Source organism: Triturus cristatus, chromosome 6, assembly GCF_964204655.1.
Source record: "Triturus cristatus chromosome 6, aTriCri1.1, whole genome shotgun sequence".
Lineage (NCBI taxonomy): Eukaryota > Metazoa > Chordata > Amphibia > Caudata > Salamandridae > Triturus > Triturus cristatus.
In genome coordinates, this window is record NC_140589.1 from 1,511,608,264 (window position 1) to 1,511,625,069 (window position 16,806).

Genomic DNA, 16,806 nt, shown 5'->3' on the forward strand with positions numbered 1-16,806 from the left:
TATTTGTTACAGTTGATTTTTTCGTAACGAACCAATTATGTTTCTCACTTATTTTTCTGCTAACTTCCATGATCTTTGTTTTCTTTAGGTTAATTGTCAACCCATTTGTTACATAATATATAAAAAGTCAATCTATAAGTCGCTGCAAGGCAATTTTTGTCGGGCTAATTAATATAACATCAGCAGCATACAGAAGGTTAGAAATGAGCATGGAACCCAAATTTGGAAGGTAGGAATCTACTTCATCCAGATCAGTTGTGAGGTCAGCTAAAAATAAATTAAATAGGTAGGGAGCATGGACACAACCCTGTTTTAGGCCCTGATGTTTCTCTATTTAACTTGACAGCCTAGATCCGTCTCCTATTCTTACCATCACCCAAATACCCATGTATAACAGCTGTATTGTTCGTAAGAGAGTGGGTGAAATACCCCAAAGAGATAACGTGGGCCATGAGAGATTTCAGCTCACAGAGTCTAAAGCGGCCTTGTTATGGATTGACCACTGCAGCAGTTTCCCAAGGAGCAGATTGGCAAAATATTTGGCCTCAACATCTTACAGGGTATTAGGCGATAGTTTTCTGGTTGCTGACTATTTCCTTCCTTAAAAATGTGGTTAATTATCGACCCCCTCCAGGAATTTGGAACCATCTCTTGCTGTAGTATATAATTGTATACCTGGGATATCTTACTTGTCAGAATACTACATTTGATTTAAAGAGGGCTTGTGACAGCCCACTCGGCCAGGGGCCCCATCATTCCTGTTTCTTTGTATTACTTTATTTGATCTTCTGAAACTTGATCAGGATCCTAATTTTGTGGATACATCTGTATTCCTCTCTTATTAGAATGGCGTATAGTTGTTTTAACAGGGAGTTTAAAATGATCTGTCACAAATTTTTCCCAGTTTTCTTCAGCAAGATCGGAGCTTGTTACTCTGGATAGTCGTAGATTTAGGCTGGTAACTAATTGCCAGAAGACTCTTTTGTTTCTTTTCTTAGAGAGGAATAGAACTTGTGCCCAAAAACCTTTTTCCCCATGATTTTTCTTCCCATACTGTCCTGCTGTACTTTTTGTTTTTGTTTAGTTTTTGTTAATGGCGTTAAAGGTTCTGTGATACTCTTGGTTTCCTGGAAATCTCTTAATTAGTCTCCTCAATTGATTGAGCTCAATTTTGATTACACAAGTAGGATGTTTTATAGGTTAACTTTACCTTCCTGGTAATTTGATGATCGTCGGTTATTTTTTCACTGAAATTTGACCACTTCACTATTAGATTTAATAAATCTTAATTAAACTGTTAGTTGCTATAGTTTCTGCTACATTAATTAGTCTTTTTGTAGATTTTCTCACCATAACAGCTTCCTGTCTTTGACTGTTGTATACTCTCCAGGAATGGATGGTGCTTTTTGGTGGCAGCAGTTTTGGACACTAATTTCTATTATTTGTTGCCCATAATCACTTTTGTTTTCTTCAATATTCTGAAAGAAGCTACTTTATGCAAGATCGAGAGAGATACTAATGTATAATCTAGGATGAAATTAGAAAAAGTCCATTCTGAAGGGGTGTCTTGATGAAATCTCCCTTGAGAATTCATAAGCCGAAGGATTCAAAATCTTTTACTAAAGAAATTGTTTTGCATCACTTGATCTTTTGATTGTGTCTCTCTAGGTTTGCATTGGTACTGCCTATAAAATGTCCTGCTGGGTTATCAGCTCGTCTCGTGGAAATGGCTTTAATGGTTTCATATTGAAGTCCCCCGTTAAGAACATCTGAAAGCAAACCATCTTGTGGACTTTTGAGCATTATCTTCAGAATCTCATTGATCATTGTTGACATTGTTCTTGCGCTTGCTAAAAAATAATGTTTTACTACAAAAGTGGATTTTTTGCATTTTTATGACAGTTTGTGAGTTTTGTTATTAAAATATTTTTATCCTTTGTATCCAATCTGTTCTATTTCAATTTGTAAGGCTACAGCTACAAATATGGGTGACCTGCTTTATTTGTTTTCATTGCTGGCGAGTGAAAACCTATGTAGCCATTAATAGGAAATGATTGCAAACCAAGTCTCTCGTAGTCATATTATATGATTATTTCCCAATAGTTGCACAAGATTTTTCCCAAGGTTTTTAGGTAAGGCACCGTTTTTTAGGCCAAGAGCAAATTGTTAGAACCTTTTTTTCCTTAGGAGTTTTCGATCCCTCTAATTTGACAGACTTCCTATATCATGGGCCACTCTTCCCATGCAGAGCCTCAGTCAACCAACCGATATTTAATTTTATCTTTCCAGTTTCATCAGATGTTGACCTAATTTTTTATATGGGGTTGAGATGGTTAAAGTACTTCATACTGGGTTTGTCAAAACTGAATGAGGGTGTCCATGATTCTCATAGTTACTCATCCTTCGTTCAGTATTTTCTGAGACAAATGGGGCTGGATAGGCGAGTGGGGAGACCCTTTCGACTTGCCCTTGGACTATAGACAATCTATTTCCAGTAGTACCCTACTTGCCATAGCAGTACATGCCCAAGTAACTAGGGTTGATTCTGGAGAAATTTTATCTGGCGGCTCTGTAAATTCAATAGATTCAATAATCACTGAAGGAATTTGTGTTAGTTGGGGGAACAGCCTGCAAAAGTTTGATGATGGTATCTCGGTTCAGGATATCATGTCTTCCTTTCTACTAATATTTAGGAGTAAAGATTATTTTTGATGTAGATTTGCCTTCACAAACTAAAATGATTTTATCTTTATCTTACTTGTCTTCCCTTTTTGGGCACTGTGTTGTCCATATAGATTTAAAATTTTGGGTTTTTCCAGATTTAACTGAACGTAGGGCATAATATCCACATTTTCATATTGAGTCCCGTTGTCTACCAACATTTCGACAGCACCGTCCATTGCCAGAACATTTTTCTGCTCGATCTCTGTCACATTTGGTTCCTTTTCTTTACCTAAAGATTTATTTGTAATACTTTCCATTATTTGCAAGAAGGGCATATGTTGAACATTTTCACTGTCCAAACTTTCATTCAACATCTTATTTTTTTGATGGCCCTGTATTTTCTCAAATATTGGGAATAGCTTAACGCGTTACCTGCATTTTATCACTACGATCCCTGAGCCTCATCATTATTCCTTTCTTGGAGAGGTTGGTAAGTGCTTTTCAAAGCATCTGTTTGAAGTACTATTTGTCCAGCATTACTATGTATGTGGTGTAGTGACTGGAATGGTGTTTGAACAAAACATTGCATAAAAAATATTGTATCAAAAATATCCAGATGTCAAAAATATTGTCAACAGGAATATCAATTTGAGTGTTATTTTAATATCAGTCTAGAAAATCCATTTTTAAAATGTTGTTTATAATATTGTTTTAAAGTGTTATTTTGTATGTATTGTAGCATGTTTGATTTTATATGGTTAATATGTCTTCATTTGTGTGTTTAGCAAGATATTTTATGAATCACAGTCATTTAAAATGTGCATTTTTAGTTGTATTAATGTGTAAAAATAAGGAATAAATACATTATTTTAGTAGTAGCATGTTTTTTAGGGGACATGGGTGGAGAGATTTGTTAAAAGTGAAGTATTTGAATTTGAGTTTAATGTTAATAATTTTAACGCTTTGATAATTAAGATTGCAAACTTTATCAATATATTATCTTACATTCATATATAAATTATATTAAAATGAAGAAAATATGTTTTTATTGTAAATATTAAAACAATTATTCACATTATAGGCAAAGTGAACAAATGAATATTTAGCAAAAATACATTTATTAATGTAAAATATTTGAAAAAGTTTTCAACATTTAAAATCATTTTAAGGATTTGTTTAGTTATTAAAAGTTATATTCTCATTTCTAATTAATTAATTATTGTTCTTTATATTTGGAAATGTCTTAGTAAATTATGAAAATAGAATAAATATGTATTATTTATGATGTATACCTTTATATTTTGTAGTATATTAATATGTCATGCTTATTTAGGAAATACTTATTTAAAATATAATAATGATATGTTACAATTGGAATAAGTTCTGTTGTTGGGAATATATTTTCTAAAATTTATTAATTTTAATGTAAAAATATTTATAAAATGAATTTTGAAAATTAGTTTTATTTGTTTTTTTTCATCTGCTATGATTTAGTTTTTGGAGTATGATTTTTTAATTACCCGTTTCAAAGCTTAGGAATATTAATAAATATTATACAGATATATTAATACTCAATAGTGATTTAATATGTTTTTGTTTAATTATAAATATGCAGGTTTTTAGTTTGGGTTATTGTGTTTTTTCATATTTTAATTATTTTATAGATCAAAAGTTATATGTGAGTATGAAGTACTGATTGTGTATATAAAATATTTAGGGCCTGATTATGATGTCAGTCGGAGTTATCTCCAACCAACATCTCTGCGGTTTCAAACCGAGTGAGCTCAGGTCGGTGGTCCAAAACCGCAACTACATTGCAATCTCCCATTTCCCTATGGGCGGATGGAAACTGGCCACAGCACAAGATCCTAAGGAGAAAGGGGAGTTACTGTAAATCCATGCACCTTGTGGCAGGCACCTCACCAGCACCTTCCCCAAGTTAGGTTGTATTGCAGTAGTGTTCGAAATTCGGTTTCTGGTTGGCAAAGGTATGCACCCTGTCCAAGCAGAAGTCACAATCCTTGTCAGAGTATTCTAGATGCACACTAAAATATAACCTGTGCTCACCCTCTGGTAGCTTGGCACAGAGCTGTCAGGGTCATCTAAAGAGTCAATGTGTAAAAGTATAAGCGCAACACACACACAGTAACACAAAAATCTCATGTATAGAAGTTTAGATATTGAATTTTAAAAGATGAAAGAAGTAGCACAAAAAAGTTACTTTAGGTCATACTGGACTGGGACAAAGTCAAAGTTCTGACCGACGTTGTTAAAGCACAGGCCAGATACAGGACCCACGAAGAGCCCTGTGAACAAAGTACCTTTCCTGGTTGCAAGCAAGATGTGTCGATCTTCTCCATGCAGTGAGTCAGTTCTGAGCGATGCGCAGCATTCTGCCATGTCTTCAAGATGATGTGTCAACCTCACCAAGGTGCAGCGGCAGCGATACTCTGTTCAATGCATTGATCTTGGGAGGTAAAACGCTGGTTCCAATGCGATGTGGCAATTTTACTCCCGCAACCAGGGCTATGCACCAGTTCTGTTACAAGAGACTGGGAATGTGTCAAAGTTCATGTTGCAAGGATCTGGGCCACACCCAGTGAGCTAGGTCCAGGAGCAGGGGTAGAGACAACAAGCCCTTGGACCTTTTGAGCCCTTGGAGATCACTTGGAGACATAGTTTAGCTCTCCTTTAGCAGAGTCAGAGAGCAGCAGGCAGCAAGAAGCAGGACAGCAGACAGAAAACAAGGCATGGCCATCAGAATGCAGATGTATGTAGATGGGTACTCAGACACACCTCTCCTTCCTGTGTTGTGGCTGTTTAGAGGGATGCACAAAGTATAGCTGTCACCGACTCCAGATGTGCATTGGTGACAAGCTGCCAGGCACACAGAGCACTAAGTGCAGAGAAATGTCCACTTTCTAAAAGTGGTATTTCTAAAACGGTAATGTTAAATCCAACTTCACCACTAAGGAGGATTCATCATTACCATTCAAAACATATTAAACATGAAAAAGCTACTCCTTGCTGATAAAAAAATACAGCTTAAATGTGTATTATCGAATTTTCAATGCTAGCCTATGAGAAGAGGAGGTATCACAGTAGTGAAAAAAAGAAACTGGATGTTTGTTACTATCAGGACAAGGAAAAGGTACATCTCCTGCCTTTTACTTACGAAGCACCATGCACTTAGGATTACTACCTTAGGGTGACTTATATGTAATGAAAAGGAAGTTTAAGGCTTTGCAATTAGTTTAAATGCCAAATTGAAGTGGCAGTAAACATCACACACAGGCACTGCAGTGGCAGGCCTGAGACAGGTTTGAAAGGCTACTTATGTGGGCGGCACAATTAATACTGCAGGCTCTCTAGTAACATTTGAAGTACAGGCCCTGGGTATATGATAAATCGCTTTACAAGGAACTTACCAGAACATCAGGTATGCAGGAATGCCAACATGTTTAGGGGAGAAGCACATGCCCTTCAGCATTGGTTAGCAGTGGTAAAGTGGTCAGAGTCCGAAGGTCAACAAAAAGAAGGTCAGAAAATTAAGAGGAGGAAGGCAAAATGTTTCAGGTAACCCTTCAGAGAGCCATTTTTCAACAAGTATGAGCAATAATGTCACCCATTTAGGGCCTTATTACGATGAGGCTTGGAAAGCCCCTGACCGCAAGTCGGAGGCTTTCCGAGCTTCATTGCGGTGTGACTTGTTAACTCCTAATTGCAATCTAGGTAGTCTAAAGTGAAACCGACTGGTCATTTCGGCTGGATTCTGATGGGCTCAAGGAGCCCACTAGCCAGGCGGAGATAGGCACGTAATGCCAATGGACAACATTTCCGCCGTTTGGATTGCGATGCTCAGTTTCAGCCAGTTTTCCCATGCTGGGCTTTCCGACATGGAAAGCCTGTTGGAAAGAGAGTTTGGGGGCCCCTAGCATGCCCCCTTCTCCCTGAAGCCTCCAGTTGGGGGCAGAGAGTGGTTCCTATGGTGCCTCCCTGTTAAACCCTGCACCGCGGTGCAGGGATTAACAAAATCTCCCATTTCTCTATGTGAGCTTGTGCAATGGTCCGTTTACGGCCGCAGCACAGACTACGACAGAAAAATGGGAGTATGTGACCGCACCATGTGCGATCGCAATGTGACTGCGGTGTCGGGACCGCTGACCGGAGTTCGGTCGGTCCCAAGACTGCACGGTGTTGATTGGAGGCAACTCTGACCAACATCGCAATCGAGCCCTTAGTGTCCAATGCTTCCCTAAATTGGTTTATATTACAGTTGGAATAGTAAGTGTCACCACTTTAACGTCCAACACCTTCCCTAAATTGTTTTAGAACCAAGCAATACCATCTCCAAATTTGTTTAGATTCACGTAGGAATAGCAAATGTGACCCCTTTAGTGTCCAACACCATCTCCAATTTGGTTTAGATTGGAGTGGTAATATCATCCGTTTAGTAGCCAACACTCTTCAAAATTGTTTCTGTGGCAGTGTGATCATTTATTTGAAGCATTTTAGCTTGAAATACTTTTTTAAATTATATTTCTATCGAGTAGGAGTCATTTATGTTGTTTAATAAGTATTGTCAGTGTTTAGAAAGTTAAATCAAAGTACTTACCTGTATATTTGTAATAAATAATAATATTATTTACATAATATAATAGAATAAAGACAGTAAACACATTTTTTATTATTTCAAATTATTTTAATCTTTATCTTTATTAATAAATTATATGTTCATAAATAAAACAATTTTAATACAATATTTGAATGAAATAAACAGTCTATATCATATTTAGCGGTACAAAAGGGGGTGGTGATGGACGGAGCATCAGAACCAATAAAACACTCACACCTAGTCAACAGATCTGGGTTTAATCCATCACCGTTCTTTAGCCCACTCTGCCACCCCAGTTCAGACATGGCCAGATGCAAATCAGTCTGACCCTGTGCCTCATGGGAACAGTCCAGCCTGAACTGCCAAGCCATGCCTTCCCTGGACCGAAAACAAGCTTCCTAGGACCGGTTTCTGGCATTTCAGCCGTCTTCAGCCAGGCTTGCTTGAATCCAGTGGCAAAGTGAGCAAGAGACTCAACATCTGAGCATACCCTGCCAATTTATGGCGAACAAAGCGGTACAAAAGGGGGTGGTGATGGACGGAGCATCAGAACCAATCAAACACTCACACCCAGTCAACAGATCTGGGTTTAATCCATCACCGTTCTTTAGCCCACTCTGCCACCCCAGTTCAGACATGGCCATATGCAAATCAGTCTGACCCTGTGCCTCATGGGAACAGTCCAGCCCGAACTGCCAAGCCATGCCTTCTTTGGACCGGAACCAAGCTTCCTAGGACCGGTTTCTGGCATTTCAGCCATCTTCAGCCAGGCTTGCTTGAATCCAGTGGCAAAGTGAGCAAGGGACTCAACGTCTGAGCATACCCTGCCAACTTATGGCGAACAAAGCGGTACAAAAGGGGGAGGTGATGGACGGAGCATCAGAACCAATCAAACACTCACACCAAGTCAACAGATCTGGGTTAAATCCATCACCGTTCTTTAGCCCACTCTGCCACCCCAGTTCAGACATGGCCATATGCAAATCAGTCTGACCCTGTGCTTCATGGGAACAGTCCAGCCCGAACTGCCAAGCCATGCCTTCCCTGGACCGGAAACAAGCTTCCTAGCACCGGTTTCTGCCATTACAGCCGTCTTCAGCCAGGCTTGCTTGAATCCAGTGGCAAAGTGAGCAAGGGACTCAAAGTCTGAGCATACCCTGCCAACTTATGGCGAACAAAGCGGTACAAAAGGGGGTGGTGATGGACAGATCATCAGAACCGATCAAACACTCACACCCAGCCAACAGATCTGGGTTTAATCCATCACCGTTCTTTAGCCCACTCTTCCACCCCAGTTCAGACTTGGCCATATGCAAATCAGTCTGACCCTGTGCCTCATGGGAACTGTCCAGCCCGAACTGCCAAGCCATGCCTTCCCTGGACCGGAAACAAGCTTCCTAGGACCGATTTCTGGCATTTCATCCGCCTTCAGCCAGTTTTGCTTGAATCCAGTGGCAAAGTGAACAAGGACTCAAAGTCTGAGCATACCCTGCCAACTTATGGCGAACAAAGCGGTACAAAAGGGGGTGGTGATGGACAGAGCATAAGAACCGATCAAACACTCACACCCAGTCAACAGATCTGGGTTTAATCCATCACCGTTCTTTAGCCCACTCTGCCACCCCAGTTCAGACATGGCTATATGCAAATCAGTCTGACACTGTGGCTCATGGGAACAGTCCAGCCCGAACTGCCAAGCCATGCCTTTCCTGGACCGTAAACAAGCTTCCTAGAACCGGTTTCTGGCATTTCAGCCGTCTTCAGCCAGGCTTGCTTGAATCCAGTGGCAAAGTGAGCAAGGGACTCAACGTCTGAGCATACCCTGCCAAATTATGGCGAACAAAGCGGTACAAAAGGGGGTGGTGATGGACGGAGCATCAGAACCAATCATTGGTTCTGATGCTCCGTCCATCACTATGGATTCAAGTAAGCCTGGCTGAAGATGGCTGAAATGCCAGAAACCGGTCCTAGGAAGCTTGTTTCCGGTCCAGGGAAGGCATGGCTTGGCAGTTCGGGCATGGACTGTTCCCATGAGGCACAGGGTCAGACTGATTTTCATATGGCCATGTCTGAACTGGGGTGGCAGAGTGGGCTAAAGAACGGTGATGGATCAAACCCAGATCTGTTGACTGGGTGTGAGTGTTTGATTGGTTCTGATGCTCCGTCCATCACCACCCCCTTTTGTACCGCTTTGTTCGCCATAAGTTGGCAGGGTATGCTCAGACGTTGAGTCCCTTGCTCACTTTGCCACTGGATTCAAGCAAGCCTGGCTGAAGACGGCTGAAATACCAGATACCGGTCCTAGGAAGCTTGTTTCCGGTCCAGGGAAGGCATGGCTTGGCAGTTTGGGCTGGACTGTTCCCATGAGGCACAGGGTCAGACTGATTTGCATATGGCCATGTCTGAACTGGGGTGGCAGAGTGGGCTAAAGAACGGTGATGGATCAAACCCAGATCTATTGACTGGGTGTGAGTGTTTGATTGGTTCTGATGCTCCGTCCATCACCACCCCCTTTTGTACCGCTTTATATCATATTTAAGTAGCATTGTATCTTGTGCACTTTCAAGGTTTCTCTTTCTATTGTTCAACTTTTTTTAATATTTCAAAAATTGTTTCATATGCATATTCTTAACAACATGTTTCGCGTGTTTAATATTTGTTTACATTTCCAAAGACATTTATTTATTTATTTTTTACTTACTTTCCCATAATTTCTACGGGCAGGTCGTCTTTTTTCAGTTTCATTTTGCGGCCATTTTGTTTACCGCTACCTTCTACTTTTAGTTTATTTGTGTCATTTGTAGTCTATTTTCCAGGGTCCAGGTTGCGGTAAGGTGCTGCTGTTTGTTGTAACAGGTAAGTCCTGCTTAAATTGTTTTTAGGGTTTTGAGGGTAATGGGATGTAGAGACAAGCTCTGAAGTAAATTATAGTGCTGTTTGTAGATTTTTTGTACATTTAGCTGCATTAATGGTAGTGTTCTTCACTAGAGTGTTGGTTTGGGTTTTCGTTCACTGTTTTATTAATGTATCAATATGTTATGTATTATTGTGTTTTACGTTATTTGCTTTATGATGATTATGTGCAATGTATATGTTCTTTTAGGAATATGGGGCCTAGTTTACAAACAATTCATGCAGCGCAGCTCCGCTAGCCATTTTTCTGCACCAAGCTGCGTCATTCTAAAAGCACAGGGATGCTTCGTATTAACAACAATATGACGCATCTGTGTGCTTTCCCCTGCGCTGGCACATAATTGGCTGCCATGCGCCGGCACAGGCCCCCTAGCATCATGTCCCATGATACCTACATTGCAAGGATGATTGTTTCTGTGCAAAGCAGGGACACCTGCACAAAAACAATCATTGATGGCATTTTCCTCTTTGCAGCATGCATAGAAAGAAGAAAAACTGAGGACAAATAAAAGTAATTCTTCTCATTGCACACTCTTAAGCCTCCGCTGGGGAGGCGTAGGATTCTGGCACATTACCAGCTTTACAAAACATTGTAAATATGGGAATGTGTCAGCTTCCATGGATGTTGCTTGGTAACACCTAGAGCAACACTTATGGAACACCCCTTTCATGCAGAGTAATGCAAGGTTATGAAAAGTAAATCAGGATGGCTTTATGTGGCCTTGTAAATTTAGGCAGGCACACTGCGCCACCGGTGCATCAAAAAAGGTGACACACTGGTGGAGCAATGACCTTGTAAATGAGGCCCATTATGTTTTATGTGGGTGGGTTTTCTGTTTTACTTTGCACTGCTTTTTTTCTATGAATTTGTCATATGGGCATTTGTATTTGCTAGTTTGATTTTTAATATACCAATATTTAAATGTTTTTCCGGATTCTAGGACCATTTCGTTTCTACACACTTTTGTTGGGTTTTCTATGGTTCCTAGATATTTTGAAGTGCTTTGAGGGATACCTATTAGATTTGTTTTATATTTGCTTTTTTGAAGGGGGTTTTGGAACTTATTTTTCCTGATGTGGATACAGAGGATGACCTGCAGCTACAGAACAGAAAGTCATATTTAATGTATTTGTTTGGATGGAAATGTTATATTTTATTATTTGTGTGACTTGTGTATGATTGTTATTTTGAAACGTGTGTTTTATGTCTAATTATTTTACGTAACAGGTTGAGTTTGTTCTTAGAGCATTTTAGTTGGTGAGGTATAGATTTTTAATGTACATAATTTAGATAATATTTAATCATATTAGTTGTATTTAAGATTGGAGTTTTATTTAATGTTTTGACTGATGTAATAATATATTATGTTTATTATTTATATAAAAAATTATTTGTTATGTTGGTTAAGATTATGACATAGTTTTTATAGCATTTTGTAGGCTTGTATTTATTTTATACTATGCTTTTGGCCATTACTGAAGTAGAGTTTGACTTTAAATTGTAGCATGTTGTACTTTTTTGGGTTTGTTTGCTAAGTTTAGATGCAATTTGGGTTACAGACTGTTCCATTCACAGTTGCTAGCTTTGCTCTTTTTTTAATGCTTTTATACATTTATAGAGTGTGGATTGGAAGGCATTGTGCCATGCTTCTAGTGCATTGTTTGTTTTGGCTTCCTCTACCGAGGTACTGGCATAGACATTCCACCATGGCATTTGCAGTGTGGGTTAGCATTTGTGCCCAGCACAATGTAGTCTACCAACCCACGTATCTTTGAAATAATCCATTATGGGGCTTAGTTTGTGTTTATTTTGTTGGTAGAAAGAGCTTTTTATTAGTAAATTGTAATAATTAGCCACCTCAGTGACAGGGACGTAGGCTAGTGCTATTATTTTTTAATTTTAAATAGAAATTGACTGTTTGTAGCATACTTAGTGCAGCTTGTTGGAGGTGTCTCCATATGCTTTGATTGGAATGGTAGTGACAGCCTTGTATTGCTGTGTAAGGGTAAATTTGTAAAATGGTTTGAATCATGGCTTGTTAAAAGTCTATGATTTTATGTGGATAGAAGTTATTTGTTTCATGTTTAATGTGGTTTAAGAGTTTGTAGTAATTGCTGCTTTGTTTATTTTGTGTTAATGCATACATGTAAGGGATATTTGTGTTTTCATATTCACCATGTATGGTGTATATCTGAGTGAATGGTTTGGGACACATTTGGAAGGTCCCAGGATGCTTATTTCCGGTTCAGGGAAGACCTGACTTGGCAGTCCGGGCTGGACTGTTCCCATGAGGCACAGGGACAAGACTGACTTGTATATAGCTGGGTCTGAACTGAGGTGGCGAAGTGAGCTAAAGAATGATGATGGATTCAATCCAGATCTGTGACTGGGGGTGAGTGTCTGAAAAGTTGCAGCGCTCCGTCCATCATCTCCTTGTGTTTGCTTTGTTTGCCCTACGTTGGCAGGGTATGCCCAGACGTGGGTCCCTTGCTCACTTTGCCACTGGATTCAAGCTAGCCTGGCTGATGAAGGTTGTAACCCAGAAGCAGGTCCCAGGATGCTTATTTCTGGTTCCGGGAAGACCTGGCTTGGCAGTTGGGGCTGGACTGTTCCCATGAGGCACAGGGCCAAGACTGACTTGCATATAACTGGGTCTGAACTGAGGTGGTGAAGTGAGCTAACAAATGATGATGGATTCAACCCAGATCTGTGACTGGGGTGAGTGTCTGAAAAGTTTCAGCGCTCCGTCCATCATCTCCTTGTGCTTACACATTTGGAAGGTCCCATCCATCATATAGATTTGACAGTGGCTTAGTTTTAGTAAGTTATCTGCTGTATGATTAATCTATCATTGTTTAGGTTGTTATATAACTGGAAGGGTTTCTCATTATGTATAATTTGAAAGTGTTCTTGCATTTCTATATCTTGATGGTGGGTTTTAGTTCATGCAATCAAATGTTTTAAAGTGGGTACAGGTGGTTGTTGGCCTGGGATGTTTTCAAGGACTTTAGAGAGTCTATTAGTATTTTGTTTGTGGGCTCCTGGGAGGTGGTGCGTGCCTCTCTTATATTCTGCAATACCTCCCTTACTTCGATATCTGTCACATTTGGGGGTGTAGTTGTGTTCTTTTACACTAATTACAACATCATCTTTTGTAGTGGCCCTCCTATAGCGTTCATTAGAATAATACTTGGTACATTTCCAATTCACAATTTCCATTGATGTACTTTCTTTTGATTATAGTGTAGTCCATGCGACTTAGGGCCTGATTTAGATCTTACTGGATGGGTTACTTCATCACAACGGTGACAGATATCCCTTCCGCCAAAATATAAATCCGATTATACCCTATCAGATTTATATTTCAGTGGAAAGGATATCTGTCACCCTTGAGACCGAGTAACGCGTCCGCCAAGATCTAAACCAGGCCCTTAGCAATTGCTTTCCTTTCTGGAATGTTATGTATCTTCCTCTTTCTTTCATTGTGTCTGAAAGTAGTGTATAATATATTTTATTATAATTTTAAAATGGTAAAAGTTTGTTATTTACATATAAAAGCAAGTAACTACTTTTATTATTTAACTTACATGTATGCTGTACTTAGAGGTTTTCCACTTTTTTGCAGCTTTTCCATTGGGGGTGTTGTAATGTGAAGCAGGTGCTTTCCATTCTTTTGCAAGAAAAAAAAGCATCAGTTTTATTTGAAATGTTTATTTGTTAGTAGTTTGTAGTTGTTAGTAGTTTGTAGAGGATGAGATTGTTAGGTTTCATGCTAATCATATTTGGGGTGAGTTCCTATTTTATAATACTTTTTTCTTTTATGTCTTTTATGTCTTTTTTGTGACTGGTGTTGTTTTTTAGCAGGTTGGCACTTTTCACAGCTGTAGTATTGCTGTCACATTTTCTTTTAGTAAGTACATGCAAATAGATAGAAGTTGGATAGTGTTTTGTTACTTTTTTGTTATTTTACAATTTTAATTTTAATTACAAGTAAGTTTTAGTTTGAATAAAATTTGTACTTACTTTGGAAGGTACTTGTCAAGATGTATATATTTCTTTTTTTAAGGGTCTGGTCAGAGAATCAAGCAGAGTTTCCTCACCTTGCAGCCAGGGCCGGACTGGGAACCAAAACCAGCCCTGGCAAGGAGTTCGTCTAGCCCCCCTGGGGGTTGGGGGTTGGGGGTGTGGTCAAGCTGTTTGCTAGGGCGGTTTTGGGCTGATTTTGTTACAGGGGTCGATTTTGTAGCTATGCTGCAAAAATGGCCCTGTAACAAAAATGACCCCCAGGGGCCCAAAATCGGCTCCCACCCTGGCACCACACCGGGGAAACGCCCGTTGCCTGCTATGACCAGTCCAGCCCTGCTGGGAGTTTTCATAATTTGTGCAGTATTACATTGTCATTTGTTTGACTTTTCTCTTGTTGATTCAACTGTTTGTGTGATTTTATTGGTTGAGTTTGTTTGTAATTTGATTTTATTGGTCAGTTTAGTTCTAGTATATTTTTTTTATCAGTAATGTCCTTCTATGGTAAATGCTCATTTAGGTTTAATTTATGATGTTTAATATGTAGTTCAATAGTTTTAAGTATTATTATTTTTTTTTTAAAGAAAAATATATATATACATATATATTCACTGAAAAAAACATAGGTTTCAGGGACGTAATAGTTAGTTGGACATTTGACACATATAAAACCAGAGAAATTCGCCCATTATTGTTAGTTGAGCTAACTATAACTCGCACGCCCGCAATGCACTGTTGATGACGTCACATATTACATCACTCATGACATGAACATTAACATCACTGATGACATCTCTGATGACATCTCAAATGACATCACTGATGACATCATCCAGTGAATGTGTTTTTCTGTTAAGTTTAAATATTTTTCATATAAATTTATTCCAAGATGTATTGAAGAAGTGAATTTACAAGTGCCTGAATGGATTATTTAGTAGGGGCATGACTGACTGTATAAGTGAGTGATTGAACATGTGTTACTAATTGTATGGGTTAGTGACTAAACTGTGTGAAAGTCTGTATTAGTGTCTCAGTTGGTGTATAAGCGGCTGCATGGGTTGGTGAGTAGCTACATGAGTGTCTATATGGGTTATTGATTTGTTGTCTGAGTATCTTTATGGGTTCCTGAGTGTCTGCATGGGTGGGTGGGGGCATGTGACTATGTGCATAGATGCCTGAGTGGGTGATTCACTGATTGTATGGATTAAAAAGTGCATCTGGGAAGGCTGTATGGGTGAGTTAAATTGTGTATGGGTGTGTTGGTGAGTTAATGAATATCTCAGTAGTATATGTGTAAGTAACTACATATGTTTTAAGACAGTATATGTGAGTGTTGGAGTATATAAATGACTATACGTGAGAGTAAGTTATTTGAAGAGTGGGTGTATAAATGAGTGTCTGCTTTATATCAGTGATTGTATAAGACAGTAAGTATGTGTTAGTATCTGCATAAATAAGTGATGTGTTGTGTGTATAAATAACAGAGTTGGTGTGTATAACTGTATACATGAGTAAATGGGTATGTGATAGATTCTTTGCTTCACTGACTAGGTGTGTGAGTAACTATATGGATGAGTGGCAGAGTGTGACTGTATGTATAGATGTATAAGTGCATATTGTAGTACTGTATTGATGATTAACTGCATGTATAAGTGACTGGATGTGTGTAGACCTAGGAAATAGTGGGTGGTATGTAGTATCTGGCATTCTTGTGTGTATGGTTTCAAAAATAGTAGTCTGTATTTTACAGTGCGTGTATCAAAGTTTAAATTAGGGCATCAGTATGTGCATCAGATTATCATGTGGATGATATCATCAGTGATGTAATTTGAGATGTAATCAGTGATGTCATGAGTGATGTCACTGACCATGTCATGAGTGATGTAATATGTGATGTCATCAGCAGTGCACTGCGGGCGCGCCAGTTATAGTTAGCTCAACTAGCTATAACGGGCAAATTTCTCTGGTTTTATATGAGTCAAATGTCCAACTAACTATAACGTCCCTGAAACCTATGGTTTTTTTCAATGAATTTCTAAGGTTTTTTAAATGCTAATTCCTAACTATAACGTCTGTAAAACCTATGGTTTTTTCAGTGAATTTCAAAGGTTTTTTAAATGTTAATTTCATATTTTAATATTTATAAAACCTATATTTTTTCTAATTTTTTGGGTAAAATTTTGGAACTCTATTATCCTTTTTTTTGTAAATTTGAAAAATGATGTAATTTTTTATATCTTCATAAAAAAGTATGTATATATTTTTATTTTTTAGAAAACTAGACTCCCGTACCGGTAGTGTACCAAGCTCCATCATCACGCGAATCCTATCCGCCATATTGCGAAACTCATTAAGGATGCGCATTTCGTATCCGACGGCTTCGTAGCACCGTGTCCCGCCTAACATCATATGCGTATAAGGTCGCGCCAGCTCCTAGTTTGGTATGCGATGGGTGCGCGGTACCAATACGCGCGTTACGTCATATACGTATAGGGTTGCGCCGGCTGCGCGTTACATATGCAACAAGTGCACGCTGGCAGGCCTGGTGTTACGTCATAGACGTATGGTATCACGCCAGGTATGACATTCC